Raw genomic sequence first — 15035 nt, 5'->3', positions numbered from 1 at the left:
TCCCGAGTCTCTCCACTTCAAAGAAAAGATTTCTCCTTGCTTCTAAGAAGAAGTAAACAAAGGGTAGTTTCTCTATCACTCTGGGACTCAGTGGTATGAAAATCAAGAGCAAAAGAGAAAGTGCAAAACCAACCCCAAATCCCCAGCCAGATTTAGGTGACAAGAACTGGAGTGTGTGATGTCCAGAAGAGACTTCAATTTGCTGTGGTCGTTTGGAATGCCCGTGGTCCTGGAGGGGGTGGGGGAAGGACCTCCCCCCCCCACTGCTTGGGCAGTGTAAAAATACACAGGAAACATGAGCATTTTGAAGGATCCACAGTCAGCACAGATCAAGATGCCATATCAAAGGCAATTGCTAACACAGCTTCAGCCTGTCTGAACTGGTCCTCTGTCCTCTTCGAGGATCCCAGACTTTGTCGGTCAAGGTTGAGCCAGTCCTCTTAACACATCAGACACAGAGATACATGTCTGCCTGTCTGTCTCTCCTACTGGTTTTATTCTCTGATTGAAGCCCCTTCCTTGCGGATCCCGTCTTATCCGTCAGTGTAACCAGCTGGGCCCGGAGCAGACCCTACAGGTGTTTTTAGTGTGTAATGTGTAGCGCTCCTGTGGCCTTCTTGCATTCACGAAGGTGGCAAGTCAGCTTCTCTGCTGATCTCTGTTCACAGTCGATCGCTGACTCAACACCTTCTGAACCTCAAATAGCAGAAACTGGCAGCGATAGAGGCCGCCTCCCACTCACCTTCCATTGTGTGGGAGAGATGTGTCCAAACACGGAGGCTTCACATTAGAAATCCTTTCTGCCTCCGCTGCTGTTTCTAAATATTTGGTTTCCCTTGTGAGTAGTGAAGCGTATGTAAAATGGCATTCTGACAAACCGACGGAAAATACTAGAAATATTAAAACTCGATGTGGCTTTGAGGGATGAGCAACGCAGAAGACAGAAGCAGTTACCGTTTTCCTTAATGAGTCCTTGCCTGGTTGTGAGTGAGTGCAAGCGATTTCACAAGATTATGTTAAATATAGAGTTGGTCTACATCAATACATGTTACTAAGACAGAGAGCAAGGTGGTGAGCAAAAGAGCATGTCATTAAACCCCAGTGTGTACACTGCAGCCTCAGCGCTCAGGAAGAAAGAGGTTAGCGTGTGACACACACACACACACACACACACATACACAGACAAAATTGATCAGAGTTAATGACAACTCCCTAGTTCTCTGTAAGTGAAATTTGGTGTTTTTCCCAAAATATTGGTGTTGAATTACAAAAATACTAACCCGGAGTTAGGGTGTAAACTCTAATCCTAATTTTGAACCGAACTTAATTTTAAAATGTAGCACAACTTTACAGCTATAAAGAAATGATTAAGGAATGCCTAAATACCTGAACAAAGCCAGGTGTGGTGGCGCAAACCTTTAATCCCAGCACTTGAGGGGCAGAGGCAGGCAGACCTTTTGAGAGTCTGAGCCAGCCTGGTCTACATAACGAATGAACTCCAGGACAGCCAGGGCTACGTTGTGTATGTGTGTGTGTCATATATATTTAAATATATCATATACATACATGCATATCAAATGCTTATGATATGTGTTAAGTGATATATATATATATATATATATATATATATATATATATATATATATATATATATATATATATACTAATACATAGTAAATATGACACTTTACATGGATTAAGTGCTGACATTTGCTTACAGCCTGCAGCTCGGGGAGGGCTGCAGCGAGGCACCGGAAGGAGGGTTGCCTGAAATCAGGTGGGAACCTACAACAACTCATGCTCTGCTCACAAAGGCAGCGGCCTGAAGTGACTAGGGGTTATGGGTCATTCTTGTATGAGTTTTGTCTTATCTCTACACACCTCCTCCAGCAAGGCACGGTTTTCTGCCCTCACCTACTGCGTCTTGTGGGTGAGATTGCATTCATCCATCAAGGTAGGACAAATTTACATTTTTCAAAGAAAGTGAGATAGCAGGACTGATGGAGAGCACGGAGGAACCCGTATCCTTTATCTGTGCTGCCAGTATCCCAGAGGCCTTTGTAGAGCTGGTGCAAGTTCATGAATACTGATGTCTTTCAAAAACATTGTGTTGAGTTACACAATGCTGGCTTGAGCCCACACGCATTTAAATACACCTCTGCGACTGGGAAAGAACTCTGATCTTGAAAACCCATGGGCAGGAACAAATTATCTGTATTATTGAGCGTCAGGCACTATGTGGTATTCTGCAGGTACAGAGGGAAGCGAGGACATTCCGTCTCATCCCTGGTCTTTCATTTGTGCTGGGGACCCCTGCCGTGTTCTAAAGGGATCATGATACTGTCTTTTCATCTTCTCAACCTGGCAGCAAGTACCCTCTTCCTTCCCCGCTTCCTCTGGAGAAAGAGAAGAAGCATCTCGCTCCTCTTGTGACCTGACAAGCTGCTAGGTTTTCAGCCCACGGCTTCCTGAGAGGAGAATCCTAGTCCCTGTTTTGCCGTCTCATGGCCTGGTTGTGCAGAGTCCAGGTGACATGCTGCCAGCTCCTCGGTCGTGTTGAAAATATCCCAGGACTGTGGGGTCTGGTACAGATGCAGTGTGCATCACAGGGTGCATTCAGTTATCTTTTTAAACTTGGAAGTTCCATCTCAAAAGGGTGTTCAAATGTCTCAGGGTAAGAAAATTCCCTCACTTAGTAGAATCTTGCGTGGTAGACAATTGTTGTATACCACATCTTAATGTATCTATTTACATGTGAGTGTTTGCAGTTTACATAAAACATTAAGTTTACTTAACCAGTGAAGCCGAAAATATTTGTTAGCTCTCATGTTTACAGCGGAGTGTGCACTGGAGTTTCAAGGAATGAAGGGTGTGTGTGTGTGTGTGTGTGTGTGTGTGTGTGTGTGTGTGTGTAATACAGGAGTACGTGGAGAAACTAAAAGACATAATGAAGTCTGAATGTAGCTCAGTAGAATATTTGCCTCAGATGCAGATGGTCAAGAGAAGGGTGTAGAAAAAAGGCAGTGGGAAAGAGAGAAGAGGGAAGAAAGGAAGATTCATGAAGACTATTGGTCAAAATGAGTTCAGAGAAACCCACTGCAAGCAGTGCCTGTAATCCTGGCACCTGGGAGGTGGAGGCAGAAGCAGGAGGATCGTCACAAGTCTGAGGCCAACCTGGGTTACACAGTAAAACTGTCTGAAAAATTGGAGGAACATGAGGATGGGAAGCATGAGGACAAGGAGCAGGAGGAGGAGCAGGAAGAGGAGGAGCAGGAGGAGCAAGAGGAGAGAAAGTCGTTTCTTTTTTTTACATTGATTTATTCTTTAATGCCAAGATTTACAACAAAGTTCTTAAAAGTCCCCATTTAGTTGCTTGTTTCTTTTCACTCAAAGCATACTAAAGTCAAATATGTGACGATACCTATAAATGCTCAAATCTGATCTATGATGTGAAGATTAAACACTCAGTTGGTACATCAAATGTCATTTTGTCAAGAAGCTATGAGAAATAGGTTATTAGGACAGTAAAAAAAAAAGACGAAATTTGGCTGGAGAGATGGCTCAGCCATTAAAGGCTAGGCTCACAACCATAAATATAAGTCAAGTTTCTTTAATCCAACCAGACTTCCAGAGAAGCTTCCAAATACATACTGCCCATCCTCGGCTCTGTGGAGAGCAGTGGCACATTAGGGACTCTGAACGCTCGCTTCACAAAGATGTGCGCTTCCCTTTATTTTACGTGGACTCTTAGAAGTTCTGGCCTTACAAACCTAGTGTCAACTTATGGGAACCTCAGATTCATACATTTATGCTTAAAATGAATTGAGACATCTGTTTCTCAGTTGGAGGCATATCCTAGAACACAATGCAGCAAAGTCAGATGCTTTTATAATTTTAGGAGAAAAGAAAACATAAGAATTGTTATCCAGATGAGCTGGACACAGTGGCACACACCTGTAATCCCAGCACTCCCGGAGGCAGAAGCAGGTGGATCTCTGTGAGTTTGAAGCCAGCCTGGTCTACAAAGTGAGTCCAGGACAGCCAAGGCTACACAGAGAAACCCTGTCTCAAAAAGAAAGAGAGAGAGAAAAAAAATGAGAGAGAGAGAGAAAAAGAAGAAACAAAGAAAGAAGATAAGAATTTTATCCATATGAAAAAGGAATCTTATTTGATTGACTTTCCTGTTGGTTTTTAATTTTTAGGGTTATCTATATAAATTAGTGACTATGAGATATAGGCCTCTGGTGATATATGACCATGTCCATGAAATATGGATAATGAGCACTTCTTTAAATGAAAAAAAAAAATCCCTCAAGCAATTATTGGACAACAAAAATAAATTAATTTAATCCAGTACTTTGAGAATGAAAATCACTGTGATCCTAAAGCAGCATGTGCGCATCTTTAGGTTCTTTCGTGCGGAAAATTAAAGTAGAAAAGCGCTGAAATATTAAGAAAATGTGGCACCCCGCCGCTCACCCATCAATTCAGTCTTAAAGCTAAAGATGGTGAGTAGGTGCAGGGGCTGGGAGGTAGATGCTAGTAAAAGATAGGATTGGCATTTAGGCCAAATAAATACTCTTGGTTTTTTTTTTTTTTGGAGCCCGCACATTTAACCCCTACCTGTGTCTCCATAGCCAGTGAACACACGAAGTTACTAGTGAGCACCATTCTCTTCTCTCTTCCCCCCCAGTCCAGTCTACCCAAGACCAGCAAGGTCTGTGGTGTAAAATGCTCGGCTGTCATCTCAAACACTCGGCGTTGGGGGATTGGTTGCTGAACTCCACTCCCTATGGCCGTGGTGCTCACGTTAGCTTTGCAGGAGGGTGCTGTGTTTGCTGCATTGCTGAAAATGCTTTGTTTCTTTCGTGTGTTGGGAAAACTAGTAACAGGAGCTACCGCTGGGCGTCAAGAGAATAGTGACTACCAGGGGCTCTTCCCTTAAGCCAGCTGATTTTACGGAGTCAACTGCTAATGTCCCTCAAAGTCGTAGGTTTATTTAATGGATGTTTATAGACACTTGTCCAGATTTTCAGCAATAAAGAGTCTGTGTGGCAGGGAATTGCAGCTTTTGGGGGTGTGGGAGGTCTTATATTTGAGCATATAAATTGGGAGCTCTAATAAGATTATGTAACTCCTGCTATGAGTGAAAGAGTGTATGCTCTACACCCACAAAGTCATAGCTGCCTAAACATGAACTGAACAAGGACCACAAGAGACATGTTTATGTGGTTCGGGAAAAGCCCAGGAGGCCTCAGCCCTACTCAAAGAACTATGGGCAACTAAGGAGTGCTGAGTGGGAGAAATAGGCTTCCCAGGAATTATCCAATACCGAATGGTTCACCCTGAAAACATACACAAAAGAACCATTCTACAGACTAAGCAGTTTTGTATTTATGTGTGTATTCACGTATGTACATACATATACATATGTAGCAAGAATTAAAGAAAAAAGACTGCATTTTGATTATGAACTTGAAGAGCAAAGAGGGATAGATGAGAGGGCTTATAGGGAGAAGGAAAGGATGGGGGACATGACGTGATTATGATTTTAATCTCTAAAAGAAATAATTTTAAGAAGAATTCATACTCTACTATAATGTCACTTTATGTCCTGCTGTCTAAATGTAGGATAGACATCAGTGTCATTACTCAGTCTTCTCAAAAATTAATCTTAGAAGATTAACAAATTTAACAGTAGAACAATCGTAAGGTGAACTTCTAGACTTAATAAATAATGATATTTCTGATAGGAATTATGGCAGGCATGAGCTTGGGTGTTCTGCGTCCTCCTCTAATGAGAAGATGGTGTTATGAGGACTAAGGGTCTTCTCTCCTTGTCAGAAGCCTTGCAGTCCAGTGGACAGTGGGGTTACATTTTCCTGCTCCTTTCCCTTCGTGATAAATACCAAGGCATTGCTGAAGCAGCATTACCGAGTCCCGGAGAAGGGCACTGACTGACACTTGGACTTTGATAGGCCTTCCCGGATGATGGCTGCATGCATACTCTTGATAAACCATGGTTTTAAGGCCCAGCACAAAGCTTCTCGGCACTCCCCCAGCGGGCTGCCCTGCAGGAACATCTGTCCACCACTGGACGCCCACACAGGGATCCAAGTCAGGGCCACTGGGTCCCAGCATCCTCGCCAGGCCGTCGTCTTTATGTCCTTGCCCTAGTGTTCACTGCTCTGATCACTTCTTCAACAGTGTGATCAGCACAGTATTTTCCCTGGTGATTTTCAGAACAGTTAGACAGTGCCAAGAACCTCTGGCTAACATGCAGGATTACATTAACCTCTTGGTTTCATACGCAAGGCACTTGTCCAAAGACTAGCTTCTCATTGTAATATGCTCCATTGGTTCCAACTCACCTGAACATCAGCAGATCCACCTTAACACTGCATCATGATATAATTGTTCCTTATTTATAGATTCTAAGCATACTCTACAGTTCTCTGCTTTGTGTGGAGAACTAGACTGTGTGCCCATGCCGGGGCCTGGACATCCTAACTGGTGCTTTTTTTTTTCAAAGATTTATTTATTATTTATTATATATACAATGTTGTGTTTGCATGTATGCCTGCAGGCCGGAAGAGGACACCAGCTCTCATTATAGATGGTTGTGAGCCACCATGTGGTTGCTGGGAATCGAACTCAGGACCTTTGGAAGAGCAGCCAGTGCTCTTGACCTCTGAGCCACCTCTCCAGCCCCTAACTGGTGCTTTTAATTTGATAGAAAGTCTGAGCTTAGAGAGTTTTGTGGTGGGAAGACAGTAGACCGTTTTGTAAAAGGAAAAGAATTATTCCCTGAGGGTTAATGGAATATACTGTAAGTTATTGACCATTTACTGTGATAATGCCCGACCTAGAAATCAGCTGCCACTTAGCCTGTCTTCAGCCTTGTCATCCACTAGTGTCATCAGTGGCTACCTGGAGCTTTAAATTTGTGTGTGTTGGGGGGGTGGGGGGAGTTATTTTACTCTTGAGAGCAAAGCAGGTGTCGAGATTGTCACTAAAATATCTGCTCCTGTATAAAGAACCCTTGAAAACATATACATGTATGAAATCAGATCCTCATATCTTTTTTGTTTTGCTTTTATTTTTTTATATTAAATACAGTTTATTCACTTTGTATCCCAGCGGAAGCCCCCTCCCTCGCCCCTCCCAATCCCATCCTCCCTCCCTCCTCTCCTCCCTCCCCTCCTCCTTCCCTGCCCTCCTCTTTTGCCCCTCCCCCAGTCCACTGATAGGGGAGGTCCTCCTCCCTGCTCAGGGGTTGGTGATCAAAAAGCCAGCCTTTTTAACCTGTTGTGGGTTTTTTTTTTTTTTTTTTTTTGAGACAGTCTCACTATGTAGCCACGGCTGGCCTGGGACTCACTGTGTACATCAGTCCCTGCCTTCAAGTTCACAGAGATCTTCCTGCCTTTGCATTCCAAGTTCAGAAAGTTAAAGGACTTTGAGGCCACACCTGCCTTTGTTTTTACCATTTTAAAATTTGATCTTAATCGTGTTGTCCATTTCTCTTGTCTTATAAACCACATGTACCCTTTCTAAGGACACACACACACACACACAAAGCACACTGGATACTATGGACATAAGACATACGATAGGTTAAAAATGTAATCTTCAGGGTGAGGTCTGTTTGTGCCTCTACCACCTAGTGTTGTGGCTTGGCGTGAAATGGGTTGAACCACCCGCTTACTCACTGCAGTTTCCTTTGTGCTTTGTCCTGAGACAAGGTCTCACCCTGTAGCCTGGCTAACTAGAAACTCCCTATATAGTCCAGGCTGATCTTGAACTCAAGTAACACGCAGCTTCACCGAGTTTATGAACGCTCAGTAGGGTAACAGCTGAGACTCATCAGGAAAAATGCAGTGCTTGCATGAAAAGCTTTTCAGGTAAAGGGTTTACACTTTCTGTTCCCTGGTAGAACTGGAGTGAAGTGAAGGAATTTGTATCCAAAGGAACAGAGTGGAAGGTACTCCTGAAAACGCCTTCAGTGAAGTTTGGCAGAGAGCCTCGGCCGCTTGTGATTCGGTGATATGTGGGGAGAGGTTCATAGCAGCTGCTTGGGGTCTCTTCATTGGAAAATTTAAAGGAGACTTGGGGGATAAACTGGGACTAACTGGTCATGGGTGACAATGAGCCAAAGCTTGTCACAAGACCTGACCATTATTCTCTCTATGTGACAAGGCTAAGACAGAACGATTGGGGCTTTATACTGTATACTTCTGAAAAATCCCTGTGTGGCTTGATTGCTTTTCTCAGCTTCTCCTAGAACATGGCCCTGAACATCAGCTCTGTGAAAGCAGGCCCCACCCTCGCGTGGCATGTGTGTGGGGCCTTGCAACTTAGAGCCTCTTCTTGATCTTCTGAAGCCCGAGGGCCAGAAGGTGCACCATGCCTGTGGCTTGCGCCCTGCCTCACTGTGCACCTTGGCGCCTGGGCGGCCCTGACATTCTCAGCAGCGGGCTTGGTCGATGGCTGCCCTTTGCCCTGGCACTCGTGGCCAGAGGTGGCTGGGTGCTAATCTGTTTCTAGTCAGAGGCACAGCCCCAGCAAACTGCATCTGTGTGTTTATCTTGTAATTCACAGACAAGAAGAAGGGAAGCAAATTCCAGCCTTTTAAGAAGTTGTTTGGCAAGAAGAAAAAGAAGGGCCCTCTGTTATCTCCAGAGGAGTCAGCTACAAGGCACTGTCTCTCTCTACAGAGCGCCAGCAATGGGACCTTCTCTTCAGATGAGGAGGCCCTAGAGAACAATCTGAGGTAACACCTTGTCCTTTCCTTGCATGTCACAGAGTCCCAGGGCAAGAAGTCCCTGGAGGGGCAGGTGGGGCTTTGGATTGGGAGGGCAGGGACACAGCACAGAGGTGTCCCACCTGGGAATGGGGGTGGCACCCAGCGTGCTGGGAGGAGAAATTGCCTTCGGGGAGTGAGCCTGTGTCTCCCTGCCCTCACTGCTGGTGGAGGGCAGCAACTCACTGGCTTGGCTCCACAGGGGTCCTCTGATTAAAGAAAAGGTAGCCACAGTCTAGCGTTTACCCAGGAGGCAAGGATGCAGATTTCTCAAGGTCAGCAAAGCCACACCCCAGGAAGTTTCTAGCTGCTTTGTGTGTGGGGGGGGTGTTTGTGACAGGCATTCCCAACTTTTACTTTTCCTCTCCTCTCCTCCCTCCTTTATCCTTTTCCTTTCTGCTTTTCCCCCTCTGTCTCTCTCTCTCTCCCACCATCTGTCTGTCTGTCTGTCTCTCTCCCTTTCTGTCTCTGCCTCTATCTATCTTTCTGTCTCTCTCCCCCCTCACACCCCTCTTCTTTTTCCCTGCATAGGACACAGGCACTAAATCTGATCAGGAACTTTAAAAACCAGGGCATGAAGGGTTGGGGAGATGTGGTCTCTGTCACCTGAGTGCTGGGGTGCACTTGCGGGAGTTAGAGATGAGTGGGCGCCCCTAGTGCTCTTGAAAACCACCCATTTTGGGAAGCTGTCCCTGCCATCAGTGTGCTTTCTTGAGCCTTGCTCTGCTCACTGGCATCTCTAGCCTGAACCGACAAAGACCACATCAGACCACATCGTGTTCTAAGATTTTCTTGTTTCTCACTGGGCTGGCGGTTTTATTCAGCCTCCCACTGAGTGCTGGTGCCTGACTTACCTAACACCTAAGACAAAAGTGTGTGACAATAAGGAAATTGAAGTAGGTACTATTTGTGTTACAAAACCCTCAGGCTAAAGCTTAAGCCAATACTGACTCTGCCTCTGACTCTGACCAATACTGACTCTGCCTCGACCAGCCTATGTTTGTTTCTCGTTTTTTTTTTTTTTACCACATAAGAACATGGTCAGCTTTAATGGTGCCCTTTTAGGGTATCAACTCTGTGGAAGGAACAGCCTTAGCTGAAAGGAAAGCACAGTGAGCAATGAGTTACCAGCTGCTGAGTGCGCACACTTCCACAAAATCAACTGTTGTCCTTCCAGGGAGGGGAGGGCAGAGAATCAATGATTTCAGCTTCTCATGCTGGGTCTTTTTACCTCAAAGCAGAATGAAGTGCAAAACTACTGAGGTGGGTGATGGGTTCGGGGACGATTTAAGTCATGATGATTACAACAGATCTTTTATATGAAAGAGGTTTATTAGCTGGAGGTGAAGAGAGGGAGAGAAGGGAGAGCAGGATATGATGGGGGGAAAGAGAGAAGGGCACCCCGACAGACAAAGGGGAGAGGGCCAAGAGAAGCAAGAGAGGGCAAGAGAGACCAAGAGAGGGACCACATGGCTGGCTGGTCCCTTTAAGGGGGAAGGTAACCATGCCTTCCAGGTGTGGCCACTTGGCCAGCGACACGATGACATCATAAATTGCTAGGCAACCCAGGAGCAGGTTTAGTTCCAAAATCCTAACAGTGGGACCAAAACCAAGTCAGTGGGAAAGGGCATCAGGTCTAAGGAGTCCACCTTTGGGCAGACAGGCCTCTGAAAACATGCTTCCCTTTTGTCATAGGTTGTGGGTTGGCCCAGTCCCTTGTGTCCTGTTGAATTGCCTCGGACTCTCACAAGTTCTCTTCCCATTTACCTTCTGCATTCCATTTGCCTCATGAGACTTTTCCTTAAAGCTTTAAGGAATCTTGGGAAATTGCACATAGGGTCAAGCAACTCCATTACTTTGTAGGTAATGTTGCCTGCTCTCATTGTTGACTTCTGTTCAGAAACCTCCGCATATAGTATGGGACATATTTTAGTTTTTGTTTATATGAATAAAAATACTCGTCTCTTAAGTGAAGAAGCTAAAAGGATGTTTGGACCATGAATTTCTGTGTCTGTCCTTAAAATTAAAGTAGTAATATAAGAAAACAGAAGTAACTCAAAAATGTGAATTGCACATAGTAGGGCATGCCCATAATAGCAGAAGAGAAAGAACTGGTAAAAGTCAGAGAGCCACCTGGTATGGACAGTGAGCTTCACGCCAGCCAAAGCTACAGAGTGAGACCCCGTCTCAAAACAACAGCAAGCATTTTCTTTTCCTTCCAGGAAGATATTACATGAATGCCTTGCAGTATAGCGAAAGTTCTCCTCATTCTCTATTTACAAACGGAAAGAAAAAAATGAAAACTATGACTTCCTAAAATTATTTTCAGTTTCCTGCTCAGCTGACAGACATGCCTCTGCACATTGCATAAAGATGTAGAAATGAGTCTGAAGTTTTTTTTTTTTTTTTTTTTTTTTTTTTTTTTTTTTTATTCCCATCTCCAAAATAGAAAGTGCGGGCGTCGGTCCAGACTTTCCGAGGGAGACTTTCCGAAATCCAGGGTCCTACCCTAAAAACCTAGAAGGCTGAGTCTGTGTCCAGGGGCTTCCCAAAGCCCAGGGATGTAGTCACTGAAGTTGCTCAAGTCTAACAGGTTGGACCCTGAGAATCTGTAGTTCTAAAAGGTCTCTGTGGCCAAGAATAGCCCCTCATTGATCCATTCCCTTTACTGGAAGTTGGACATTTGTCCGGGGCATCCAGAGTGCTCTCTTCTTTCTGTAGCTTATGAATTGTCATGGCTCTCTGGCTAGTGTGTTTAAATTGTACATGCCTCTGGGAAAACGAAGCTTAAACTTTGATAGCTTTTTTTTTTAACAATTTAATAACATCTGTCCTTTGTTCATTAAATACAGTTAATACATTTCCATAAGTATGTTAAGTAAACCTTACATGTGGGCATTTGGTAGGCTGAGGCAGCAGACATGCTGTGAGTTCAAGGCTAGCCTAAACTACATGGCGAGCACCAGACCAACCAGGGCTACACAGCAACACTTTGTGAATACAGGGGGTTGTCCCTCATGAGCTGGCTGACCTGAGGCAAGCCAATCCCTTGATCTGCTAAACCAGCATCTGCCAGGATTATCCTAAGGTCAAAATGCGCACGTGCTGTTGCGCAATCTGTTGTAAAGCTCTTTGTAAACACAAGGCAAAATTACCAGAGATAGAGACACCGCTGATGACGACCCAGGCTGCGTTTCCAGAGCACAAGCCTAGAGGAAATGAGTTCACATCGTAGTGAGAGAGGTTTAGGAAGAGATCTTTTCCCACGAGAGGCCACTAAGAAATAAGGTGGGCGTCCAGAATTCGAGGGGCATGCTGGGTTGATCCCTTGTCCCATGATATAAGAACAAGTGGGCAACCCTCTGCCTCCCACCTCTAGGCTGTTTAAGGTCTCAGAGTGTCTTCCTTGACCTTGAATATATATGGCACGCCCTGTCTCTGTTGCAATTGACAGGTAATGTGGTACTCTGTGGTCTACCGAGCACCACATATTTTTACAGGGTCCCAGAATCCAGGATCTGTGTAGAAGATGCCATGCCTCATAGACTCTAGTTCCAGGTTTGTTTGTTTTTTTTTGTTTTTTTTTTTTATCCCAACAACTGTAGTTTGTTTGATGAGGATATTTAATTGCTCATTAGCATTTCATCTGAATGAGGCTCGTGGATCTATTTAGAAAGAAAACTGCTGATCAATTGCAATTGCCCTGTTGTCATGGAAACAAGCTGAAATTGGACTGTAATTATATTTCCTTATGCCTGAAGTCATTGCTGTAGTAATTACCCAATATCTATGGTCCCAAATTACATGATGCTTGTTCAAAAAAAAAAAAAAAAAAGGAGAGAAAGAAAAAAGACAAAGGATAAGGAGCAGGGAGTGGAGGGGAGGTGCCGGCCTGAGGCGTCATTCACTTCGCAGCTGTAGAGAGCCTTCATTTTCAGATGGAGAATTCCCCTCTGTAGGCTGTGACTCAAAGGTGTTGTCAGCAAGACTTGGAATGTGTCCAGCTCTTTGAGTAGCAGCTGTAAGCTGTCAGGTAGGACGATTTCGGTTCTACGGAAGACGGAAGGCACAGAGTGACGGTGTCAACAGTCACTAAGCCTATCACCTGATGCTGTGTAACGTATGGAGGACTCGAGGGGCTCAGCAATATCATTAAGATCCCAGTCATGGGGCTGGAGATGGCTCGGCAGTTAAGGGCACTGGTTGCTCTTCCAGAGGACCTAGGTTCAATTCCAAGCACCCACATGGTGGTTTACAGCCATACATAAATTGGGCCCAGGGGGTCCAACATCCTTTTCTGGCCTCCTTGTGCACAGCGCGTGCATGTATTACACAGGCGTGCTCTGTCCAAAGCTCTGAGTCCTACCTACCCTTCATGATTTCCACTTTGCATAGCTGGAGTAATTCAGTCCCCATCACATCCTGGCAGGCTGGGAAAACACTGCAGCTTCGTTCCGTTGTATTTTGGCAAAGGGGAAGCACTGCTGTTTTCTGAGCTGGCAACCGGACGGTGCAAAGTTTGAAAGAAAGCACAGTTGGAGAAGGCTTGAGTTGGAAGCCATTATAGATGTCAGTCAGATCCCAGTAGAGACTGGAGGTAAAACCCAGGCAACTGTGATGTCATATACCTCCACCTCTTAGCCCAACGGCTGCCCCAGTGGTTGGTTCCTCCTTTTCTTTTGGCGGGTCCCACAGACGCATGTCCTCTCCTGAGACCAAGAACGCATACTCTGTGACCCCACTTGTTTAGGGCTCCCATCGTGTGACTGAGCAACTTCCGCTCACGTTACATCCGTGTTCACTCCAAAAATACAAACATCTTAAAGTGGAAACCTCTGTGATGTGAGGCAGGAGCTGAGTTCCAGTCAGAGTTCAGCGTGGACTGAAACCCTGTCCTCCCTTCGCTGGGCCTGATGGTGCCATGTGCATGCAGGTCTGTCTGCCGTGTCTGGTGGCTCTGTGAGGTCAGTGACTGGTTAGAGTTGATTCTGGGCCTGGATTAGCAGCTTCCCTTTCTGCCCCTGCTATGTTGCTTCCAGGTATCTCGTAGGGATGTGAGGAGCAGCCGCCCTAGTCTCTGAAGGAAAATGTGGGCTAATAGGGCAGACAGCAGGCTTAGGATAGGCCTGGGAACTCTGGATTTCGAGTTCTGTATTGACTTTGAGGGGCTCTTTGAATGTGAAAGAACAACCTTAGTCATGAAAAATCAGCCTGGATCCAACCTCACTCAGAAAAATACAGCACAGGTCCTGGAAGAAGCAGAGGAAAGAAGATTAATGGAGACATCAAGTTTGATTTCATTCATACTGAGTCTGCAGAGGTGACCAGGTGGCAGGGTCCACTGGGTGGCATGAAGAGAGAGTTAGAGTTATTAAAGATGCAATGCTATTGGATGGCAGGTACATAAAAGGGAGAGAAAGGCAAAGCTAAAGCCAGAAGGCCCCACACCCTTCTGTTACCAGTGCCTTTGAAATGATAATGCAGGACTTTGCAGAGAGAGAGAACAGAAGCTGAGAACAAAAGCTGGTCCCTGTATGTGTGGAGTCTCAGGCTAAGTTTTTGGAGGTTGAACCTCTCTGCCACTAACAGTAACATCAATGACAACCACACACAGCCAGGACAGAAACAGAGAAACGAGGTTCCGATGTCCTAGCCATCTTCCTTTTGTCATGCAGAGAGCTGACTGCCAGCTAGAACCCCAGAAACTCCTGTCGCATGGGCCTAACAGGCTGAAAGGGCCATCTCTTTGACCTCTAAAAGCCATGGGAAGGATTCTCACTGGCCTTAAGAAAACTTTCTCACAGACCAGTGTTGTCTGAGCTTCCTGAGTGGCCACTCTTCCTCTTTTAAGAACTTTTGGCTTTTTCCACATGTGCCTGGATTCAACTTCAAATCTTAAGTTAAGGGATTGTATGCACAGACCTGTGGTGAGAGTTTAAAACAGTGAGATTGAGGGGCGTGGCACCTTATACATGTCTTGCCACCATCTAGAAGCTGCCCTGTTTCTCTAGCATCAGAAGAGAAGGCTCCACACTCCAGGGCCCTCCTTGTGCTGGAGCAGGGCGTGTCTAAAAGAAAGCTGTAGCAAAGAGGCACAGGCCTCTTGCCTCCAGGTTCCTACACAGCAAAAGAAAAGAAAAGGAAGAGGGGCTGGCCTACTTCACAGCCAACTGCGAAACTCCCTTAAATGTCAAGAATAAAGAGGTCCAGATGAGCTCTGCTAAGGTACAATTTG

General features: G+C 45.3%; 1 protein-coding gene across 2 annotated transcripts in view; it reads left to right on the top strand.

Annotated features, from left to right (window-relative positions):
• Cracd (capping protein inhibiting regulator of actin dynamics) overlaps positions 1–15035 on the top strand; it is a 207856-nt gene that overhangs the window by 154045 nt on the left and 38776 nt on the right. For both annotated transcript variants that reach the window (XM_055629198.1, XM_055629199.1), the window contains one exon: positions 8599–8770. The gene's annotated coding sequence lies outside the window, so the exon portion shown is untranslated. The remainder of the gene's footprint in view (positions 1–8598; positions 8771–15035) is intronic.

The sequence above is a fragment of the Psammomys obesus genome, unplaced genomic scaffold (genome assembly GCF_907164565.1).
Source record: "Psammomys obesus unplaced genomic scaffold, mPsaObe1.curated_primary_1811, whole genome shotgun sequence".
NCBI lineage: Eukaryota > Metazoa > Chordata > Mammalia > Rodentia > Muridae > Psammomys > Psammomys obesus.
Note: the sequence above shows the minus strand (reverse complement) of the source record. Positions and strands in the feature narration are given on the sequence as shown.